The 10,315-nt window shown below is 39.1% G+C and overlaps 1 pseudogene; it reads right to left on the bottom strand.

Annotated features, from left to right (window-relative positions):
- Positions 1–1,774: 1,774 nt before the first annotated feature.
- Positions 1,775–2,901, bottom strand: LOC118519251 (primary cilium assembly protein FAM149B1 pseudogene; annotated as a pseudogene).
- Between the last annotated feature and the right edge of the window lie 7,414 nt (positions 2,902–10,315).

Below are 10,315 nucleotides of genomic sequence, written 5' to 3'. Positions count from 1 at the left end.
ATTTGAAAAAAAAAAATGTCTTTGTTTGTTTTTTGTTTTTTGTTTTCTTCTTGAGGGGCCTGGAGATGGGCAGGGTGGGGAGGCACGAGGGACGAGCAGGTCTGAGACCGGGGACCTGGGCACCCCACGGGCCAGAGGGCTCTCTGGAAGCTGGAGCAGGGCAGGCTCGGGAGGGACAGGACGGTGGGGCAGACCCCAAAGGGCGTCACAGGCCATGTTGCAAGCAGCACAGTGACATGTCCGGAGTGCACAGCGTTTTATAAAGGCCACGGGGAAGGACAGGGCTCTTTTTGAACCCTTCTTGTCTGCTGCCTAGGTCAGACGCAGCCACTCTTGCCTGTGTCGCTAGCCCAGGCCGGGGGAGTCGCTTTTCAAGTGGGGGGCGGGAGTGGGGGCCTCGGGTGGAGGGTGTCAGCGAGCTAGGACCATAGCGCTGCATCTGGCTCTGTGCTCACGGCAATCTGCTTGGGATTCTCTCCTCTCCCTCTGCCCCTCCCCTTGCTCATGTGCCTGCTCGCACTCTCTTATTAAATAAATAAATAAATAAAATCTTTTTAAGCGCGTGTAGAGCGAGACGATATGGGGCAGCGCTGCAGCCGCCTGGACTCTGCGAAGCCCGGTGGAAAACCAAGAAAACAACGGAGAGGTTTGGAGTAGCCATTACAGCAGGCCCAGTGGGACTGCTCTGCCCGAGGAAGGCCCGATCTTCCCCTTCCTTTGCCCTTTTTTTTAATTGGGATATGGGGGTGGGGGGCTTTGCTATTGAATTATAGGGGTTCCTTATATAATTTGTATATTAACCCCTTATTGGATATGTGGTTTGTAAATATTTTCTCCCACTTCATAGGTTGCCTTTAACTTTTGTTGATGGTTTCCTTTGCTGTACAGAAGCTTTTTATTTTTTTATTTTATTTTATTTTTTTAGATTTTATTTATTTATTTGACAGAGAGAGACACAGCGAGAGAGGGAACACAAGCAGGGGCAGTGGGAGAGGGAGAAGCAGGCTTCCCGCGGAGCAGGGAGCCTGATGCGGGGCTCGATCCCAGGACCCTGGGATCATGACCTGAGCCGAAGGCGGACGCTTAACGACTGAGCCACCCAGGCGCCCCAACCCCAAAAAACTCTTAATACAGTAACGTGCAGACCAGCTTTACATGTAATAGTGCCAAAGTGAAAACAATCCAAATGTCCATGAAAAGGTAAATGGATAAACAAATTATGAAACAATGGAATACTTACTAGGAATAAATTGCTGACACAATTACATGGATGAATCTCAAAATGATCATGCTGAATGAAGGAAGCGGACAAAAAGTAAATACCATGATTCCATTTATATGAAACTCTACAAAATAAAAACTAAACTATAGTGACAGCACATTTGTTGTCACTTGGAGATGGTGGATCAGGCATGGGCAGAAGGGAAGGATTACAAAGGCATGAACTTTTGGGGGTGATGGATATGTTCATTATATTGACTGTTTCGTGGTTTCATGTTTGTATACATAGGTGAATTTACCAAATTACACATTTTAAATATGAATGGTTTATTGTATATCAATTATTCTTAAGTAAAGCAGTTTTTAAAATGTATTTGCCACTTGTACATGTTTTTTCTCACAAATAATTATATTCAAAGAAAACAGTCTAGTCATCATAGAATAGGCCTTGTTACTCATCCACTCATTCTCAAAATTTTCTCAATATCTGTTAGTGTCTGTGGGAAATACAAATATGAATCTTTTACACTAATGAAGCATATAATCTGATAAACTAGTTAGTTAGGCTTTGGAAATCATAAACAATTATTTTTTTTATACTGTTTTCACAAAGATCCTTACCAGAAGCCAATCCCTCCCAATGACAACGTGTCAGCTGCTCCATACAGCTCAGAACCTTGCTCCACACGTCGTCAAACATGTGAGCAAGGACATCCTCTTTCATGCAGTAAAATGGAGCAATAGGAGGGTACCCTAATTTCTGTTTCTCTGGAGCTGCTTGTAATTTCTTTCCGTGAAACCCCTCTTCCATATCAGTGTGGTCAAACGCTAGGTATTCCTCTATTATTCCTTCAGAGAAGATTACACAGTCTTTCTTTTTTCTTTCCATAGAATACAAGCTAGGGGATTTGGCAATGGAAGATGCTTTATGAGCATAAGAAGATGAAAAATGTAACTTATTTCTCCTAATACCAAATATAGTAGAATCTCTTTCTTAAGAAAGTGTTGCCTCATGTGAAGCTGAAACAACAGAAGGGGATTTAGGATACAGCCCATAACTTTCACTTGGACTGATTATCTGCCTACCCCAAATCCTGAGGTGAGGAAAGCTACATGTCCATTGTTGGCACTCTTCTTGTAGGCTCTTAGTATGCACACTCAACTTCTGCTCATGCAAGAGCTCATCAATGGCTGTGAACATTGCCTGGACTTCTTCAGTGGCATTTTGATCAAGTTCACTATAGGCCCAGGAGAAGTCCGAGCTACCTTCTGTAGAGATCCCTGTGCCTGTTTAGCTTGGAAAAGCAGATCTTGAATTCCCAGTGTCAGCTGATGTAAAAGGTGATTCTTGTGTGATGACAGACTCACTTTGGGAACTTGTGTCTTTTTCATGGCTGTCATTGGTAGAAGAAATTTCATCCAGCTGCCCTGGAAGAGGATGGTGATTAATAGCATGTTTTGTTATTCCTTTCAGCTCCAAGCTTTGTGGCACCGCCTTCCGAGTGTATCTGGAGATCATCCTCCTATTCCTCTTCTGTCGTGGAGGGGGCGGACACGCCAGTGTCGGGGCCTCCAGGCCTGGCCCTCCCGCCAGCTCCTGCCCGGCCCCCTCCCGCCACCTTCCGGGCCCATCACGCCCCGTCGCCTAGACTCCGGACCGCCACCACTCCCTGGGTCCAGAAGCTTTTTAGTTTGATGTAATCCCACTTGTTTATTTTTGCTTTTGTTGCATTAGCTTTTGGTGTCAAATCCAAAAAATCATTGCCAGACCAATGTCAAGGACATTACCTACTATGTGTTCCTCTAGGAGCTTAATGGTTTCAGGTCTTATGTACAAGTCTTTAATATATTTTAGTTGACTTTTGTGTATGGTATAAGGTGGGGGGGATCCCAATTTCATTCTTTTGCATGTGTATATCCAGTTTCCCCAATATCATTTATTTATTTATTTGTTTTTAAGATTTATTTATTTATTTGAGAGAGGGGGAGGGAGAGAGAGAGAGAGAGTGCAAGAGAGCACAGGCAGGGCCAGGGACAGAGGGAGAAGCAAACTCCTTGCTGAGTGGGGAGCCCGACATGGGGCTCGATCCCAGGACCCTGGGATCATGACCTGAGCCGAAAGCAGACACTTAACCACTGAGCCACCCAGGCAACCCCCTCCCCCCATATCATTTCTTGAAGCAACTCTCCTTTCCACATTGTTTATTCTTGACACGTTTGTTGAAAATTAATTGACCATGTGTGTATGGTTTTATTTCTGGGCTCTTGATTCTATTCCATTGGTCTGTGTATTTGATTTTATGCCAATACTATACTATTTTGATTACTATAGTTTTACAATACAGTTGAAAGCAGGCAATGTGATGTCTCTAGTTTTGTTCTTGCTCAAGATGCTTTGGCTATTCAAGGTGTTTTTGTACTTCCATATGAATTTTAGGATTGTTTTTTCTATTTCTGTGAAAAATACCATTGGAATTTTGATAGGGATTGCATTGAAAATATGGATTGCTTTTGGTAGTCTGGACATTTTAACAGTATTCTTTCAATCCATAAACATAGAATATCTTTCCATTTATTAGTGTCATCTCCAGTTTCTTTCATCAATATTTTATAGTTTTTGTGGGTACAGATCTTTTATCCCCTTGGTTAAATTTATTCCTAAATACTTTATTGGTTTTGATGTTATTATAAGTGGGATTGTTTTATTAATTTCTGTTTTGGATAGTACACTGTTAGTGTATAGAAGCACAACTAGTTTTTGTATATTAATTTTGTATCCAGAAACTTTACTAAATTTCTTTATTAGTCTAATAGTTTTCTGACAGAGTCTAGGGTTTTCTATATATAATATTATATCTTCAGACAGAGGAAATTTTACTTCTTCCTTTACTATTTCCATGCCCTTTTTCTTTTTCTTGCCTAATTACTTTGGCCAGGACTTCCACTACTATGTTGAATAGAAGTGGCATGAGTGGGGATTCTTGACTTGTTCCTGCTCTTAAAGGAAAAACTTTCAGCTTTTCACCATTGAGGATGATGTTAGCTGTGGGTTTGTCATAGATGGCCTTTATTATGTTGAGATGCAGTCCATCTACACCCAATTTGTTGAGAGTTTTTATCATAAAAGGATGTTGAATTCGTCCAATACTTTTTCTTCATACATTGGGGTGTTCATATTATTTTTATCTTTCATTTTGTTAATGGGTTGTAACATATTTGTTGATTAGCATTTGTTGAACCATTCAGGAATAAATCTCACTTGATCATGGTGTATGATTCCTTTAATGTACTATTAAATTTGGCTTGTTAATATTTTATTGAGGATTTTTGGATTTATGGTCATCAGAGATATTGACCTGTAATTTTCTTCTAGTGTCCTTGCTTGGCTTTGATATCAGGATATTGTTGGTCTTGGAAAATGAGTTTGGAAGTGTTCCCTCTTTTTTTTTATTTTTTGGAAGAATGTGAGAAGGATTGGTATTAATTCTTCAAATGTTTAATAGAATTTACCAGTGAAACCAGATAGTTCCTGAACTTTTCTTTATTAGGAGATATTTGGTTACTGATTCAATTTCCTTATTCATTGTTGGTCTGTTCACATTTTCTATTTATTCATGATTCAGTCTTGGTAAATTATGTTTCCAGTAGTTTATTCATTTTTTCTAGTTTATCTAATTTGTTGACACATAATTGTTCATAGTAGTCTCCTATGATCCTTAGTATTTCTGTGTTATGAGTTGTAATGTTTCCTTTCATTTGTGATTTTGAGTCTTCCCTGTTTTTTTCTTAGTGTAGCTAAAGATTTTTCTATTTTGTTTATCCTCTTGGTTTCATTGATCTTTATAATTGTCTTTCTAGTCTCTATTTCATTTTTTTTCCTTCTCTGACCTTCATTTTGCCTTCCTTCTGCCAACATTGAGCCTAGTTTATTCTTTTTCTAGTTCTTTGAGGTGTAAAGTTATTATCTATTTGTGATATTCCTTCTTTTTTAATCCAGCCATTTATTACTATAAATGTCCTTATTACTGCTTTTCCTGCATCCCATAGGTTTTGCTATGTTTTGTTTTCATTTTTGTCTGTCTTGAGATGTTTTTAAATTTTCTTCTGATTTCCTTTTTGACTCAATAGTTCAAGAGTTGTTTAATTTTCATGTATTTGTGAATATTCCTGTTTTCTTGCTGTTACTGACCTAGTTTCATTCCATCATCTGATGCATACATGAGAGAAATCAGGGAAGGGCATTGTATTAGTCTGCTTGGGCTGCCATGACAAAACATCACAGACTGGATGGCTTAAGCAACAAAATTTAGTTTCTTGCAGTTCATGATCAAGATACTGACAAGTTCTGTTTCATGAGGAGTCTTTTATTGGTTTACAGAGAGCTGTCTTCTCGCTATATCTTCATATGGCCTTTCCTCTGTGGTGTGCAGGGAAAGTGAGAGAGAGAGATTGAGAAATGTCTTCCTCTTCTTTTAAGGGTGCCAGTCCTATCAGATTAAGGCCTCATTGTTATTACTTTTCTTACCCTTTAGTAAAAAAACCCCTATAGGTCCTATCTTCAAATACAGTCACATTGGGAGTTAGGGCTTTAACATACGAATTTGGAGAAGGAGGAGGGACACAGTTCAGTCCAAATAGGCATTTTTTAGAGATGTGAATCACAATTCCTTTAGCAAATGCAGGAAACAGGTAATTTCTTCACAGAATAAATGCTGGGGGACACTGAATAAAGAAAAAGTTAGTGTCAGCCTGGGGTGTGGAAGGCTTTTGAAGGATGTGAGGCATTCACATTCGTTCATTTACTTGGGAAAGAGTTGTGGAGCGTCTACTGTATGCCTGGCACTATGTTTGGCATTAGCATATAAGATGAACAGGATATGGTAAACGCCACTGACCATCTCAAGTTGACTGGGGCATGTGGAAGTGCACACACTGTAGCCTGGAATCCTGAGCTGGTGAATCATGGATCCTGTTATGTAAACTGGGCCTGTGGTTCAGATGAAGGTTTTTGTTTTAGATTTCCTGTAGGTTTTGATGTGGCACGATTAGAAACAACTACAGATTAGCTCAGAATAGTTTTGCAGAAAATCTGGCTCCTTGAAGTCCTTCTTCCTGACCAGCCTTCCAGCCTCAAAACACAGTAATACACTTCAAAACATAAGGAGGGGGGGAGGCTCCCAGGAATAGAAAATAGTTCTTTCTCACTTAGGCATGAAAAGTGAGTATGGGCAGAATGATAATTTAGGCCATTTCAGTGTCAACTAACATTTAAACACATACAATCTAGACTTGGGGGGCAAATGTAATTGTCTTACTTTACAAACAAGGGAATATAAGCCCAGAGAAGTTAAGAGGCTTGCATACAGTCACAGTGCTAATAACAGAACTGGAAATAGCCTCCTGTCTTGGTGTCAGTTCCTCTTCGCACTCCTTGGATATATTGGTATTTATACTTACCACAATCTAAGTACAGAAATTGAAAGTAAGCTTTCAGAAAATTTCACAGCAGGCTGACATTGCCAAAACATCCAAGCTCTTGATCATTTGTTTTTTTCGTGATTGACTCATACTGATTTTACAGAAGTATTGGTTCCAACAAATCGGAAAGAAAAAACTTGTCTTTCATCACAGGTTGTGAAGCACTGCTGTGCAGTGTGCCATCTCTCAAGTAGTGTCTGGTGGTCTGGTGGAAAGGGTAGGTTGATATAATCTATACTGTGGGGCAGCCTAAGCCCTGGGAGATGCTGGCATATGACAGAGAGTTTGCACCAGGTCCCTGCCCTACTCTCCGTTGATTCCTCTTGCCCTCGCCAGATGTCAGCCTCTCCCAAGGGCCTGTCTTCGATTCCCTTCTTTTCTTCCTCTGCACACCCCTTGAACTCTCATTTATCCCCCCCACCCCCGAGTTGCATTATGAGCCTGTCTCACAAAACTGTTTCCTGCCCAGCCCCTCACTGTTTCCAGTTTCTCATTTTGTCCTGCTCCTCCCAGTCAACATACTTCAAGTTTAGGAAGCACAAAATTCTCTCTTCTCCATAGTTCTCTCCAATCACGTAGATTCAGTTATCCTTACCTGCTTCAAGTTTCTCAACTCCTTAGCTAATCATTTATCCAAAATCTATTTTGAGTTTTCATTCAAAATATTTCTGGCACCTCCTTCCTTTCCATCCCCACTGCCACCATGGCAGCTCAGTTCTTCAATGACTGCGATGGCCTCCTCACTGGTCTCTTTGCTTCTGCATGCTCTTTCTTTGAATATCTTTCATGTACCCTAAAATGCTCTTTAGTTGGTAGAACTTTATCCCACTTGAAAAACTTTCAGTGACTCTCTCTTAATAAGATAAATTCCAAAGCTTCACACTGATGATGAAGGCCTGTCCAGTTGCTTGGTTCCAATCCATCTGCCCAGGCTTGTCTCTCACTCCTCCATCACATACGTTCCTCTCCAGACAACTGGAATTTCCTATTGTGATTTAAGACAGTCCCTGTACTTTCCTATACTGCATTTCTGTTCCAGCTATTTCTCAGGCTAGCATGATCTCCCTCTCATCTCTGCCCACCACATGCCACTCATTCTTTAAAGACCAGCTCAGATCTTACTCTTCTCTCTAACCATTGTCAGACGTGATATTTCTGTCTACCGAACTATAGAATTTTGATTGTGTCTCCATTGTGGCACTTAATTTCTTACCATTTTACATTATAGTTATTTGTGTACATGTAAAATCTTTCCTGGATTATCCACTCCATGGGAGCAGGGTTCAATTTTATGCATGTAACTGGTTCACATGGATTATAATCAAAACTTCACTTTATTTTTATCCTTCATCATTCCTTCCATTCCTTCAAACTTTATTTAGTAGCAATAAGCCTGCCCTGACTGGGTAAAGGCTTCAGCAGGCTCATGGCTGTTCTGATCTTTCCTGAGTAATAGATTGTCCTAGAATCATGTTTGCAAACACAGTCATGATTCAGTATCGTTATGCTTGATCCACTGTAGAAAACTAAACCCTCAAATTGATACGAAGTTTTCTCTCTTTGTCTTGCTAGAATGGGCGCCCTGCTTTCTATTCTCTCCCTGCTCACTTCTTTCCTCACGCTTGAGAGATTTTAATAAATTGCAGTTATCTATTTAAATGCTCAATTGTCCCACTGTTGGCCATTAGGAGCCTCTTCAAGTTTGCTCCAGATCTTTCTGATATAACCTAGTAATCTTTCATAGCTTCCTTGCTCTCTTTCTGACAAGATGTTCTAGATTTATTTTGTACATTTCCTGTTTCAGACCCTGAATTAACTGTTTCTCCAACAGGCCCTGGTTTTGCGTTGTTGTTTTTGTTTGCTTTGTTTTGTTTTTAATTGGGAAATTGTATGTCAAGACCACAATTCCCGTAGTAGAGATGCTCGTTGCTACAGGGTTGGTCACAGTTTTTAGGCTTATTGGGTGGATAGAGCTTGGAAAGATCTCCCTCCTTTGTTCTCTCCCTTCTGTCTTTTTTTCCTCTCCCCACCCTCCTTTCTTTCCTTTTTTTTTTTTTTCCTATCCAACTATCTCCTAGCTCTGTGCTTTATATATATATATATATATATATATATATATACATACTTTAGGATAAAATATTTAATACCTCCATCCAAAATTTAGGAATGCTACAGAGTCTTTGACCTCCACATTACATCTGTATCTCCCTTCTTTCACGGAGACTCATGATTCCCAGAGACATAGGAATTGGTAGAATTAGATTATCCTATAAATACATATTTACTTTATCCTACATTACACACATAATAGTCTTAGATGACAATATTTTGTCCATTTCAGGTAAACTGTTTATGTTTTTAAGTATTTTTTCTCTTGCTTTGTTTTTTCTTCATGAAGGATTTATATTAATCCCATATTAGATCTTTTTTTTGTTGTTTTGGGTTTTTTTATTTTAATTTTTTTATTTTATTTTAATTCCAGTGTAGCTAACATACAGTGTTATATTAGTTTCAGATGTGCAGTATGATGATTCAACAATTCTATACATTACTCAGTGTTCATCATGGTAAGTGTGCTCTAAATGTCCTTCACCTATTTCACCCATCCCCCTACCCACCTCCTCTCTGGTAACCATCAGTTTGTTCTCTGTAATTAAGAGTCTGGTTTTGGTTTGTTTCTTTTTTTCCTTTTGTTTCTTTTCTTTTTAAATTCCACATATGAGTGAAACCATATGGTATTTGTCTTTCTCTGACTGACTTATTTTGCTTAGCATTATACTCTCTAGATCCATCCAGGTTGTTGCAAATGGCAAGATTTCATTCATGGCTGAATAATATTCATATATATATATATATATATATGCCACATATTCATATATATATATACCACATCTTCTTTATGCATTCATTTGTTGGATACTTAGGCTGCTTCCATAATTTGGCTATTGTAAATAATGCTACAATAAACATAGAGGTGTGTATGTCCTTTCAAATTAGTGTTCTCATATTCTTTGGGTAAATACCCAATAGTGTGATTATTAGATCACATGGTAGTTCTATTTTTAAATTTTTAAGGAACCTCCATACTGTTTTCCACAGTTGCTGCACTGGTTTGCATTCCCACCAGCAGTGCACAAGGATTCCTTTTTCTCCACATCCTCGCCAATACTTATTGTTTCTTGTGGTTTTGACTTTAGCCATTCTGACAGGTGTGAGATGGTATCTCGTTGTGGTCTTGATTTGTATTTCCCTGATGGTGATTGATGTTGAACATCTTTTCATGTGTCTGTTGGCCATTTGTATGTCTTCTTTGGAGAAATGTCTGGGTTTTTTGGTGTTAAGATTACATCAGTTCTTTATATGTTTTGTATACTAACCCTTTATCAATGTATCATTTACAAATATCTTCTCCCATTCAGTAGGTTGTCTTTTAGTTTTGTTGATTGTTTTCTTTGCTGTGCAGAAGCTTTTTATTTTGATGCAGTCCCAAAAGTTTATTTTTGCTTTTGTTTCCATTGCCTCTGGAGACATATCTAGAAAAAAGTTGTTATGGCCAATGTCAGGGAAATTACTGCCTGTGCTATCTTCTAGGATTTTTATCATTTTAGGTCTCATA

This window comes from Halichoerus grypus, chromosome 1 (assembly GCF_964656455.1).
Source record: "Halichoerus grypus chromosome 1, mHalGry1.hap1.1, whole genome shotgun sequence".
Classification (NCBI taxonomy): Eukaryota; Metazoa; Chordata; class Mammalia; order Carnivora; family Phocidae; genus Halichoerus; species Halichoerus grypus.
Note: the sequence above shows the minus strand (reverse complement) of the source record. Positions and strands in the feature narration are given on the sequence as shown.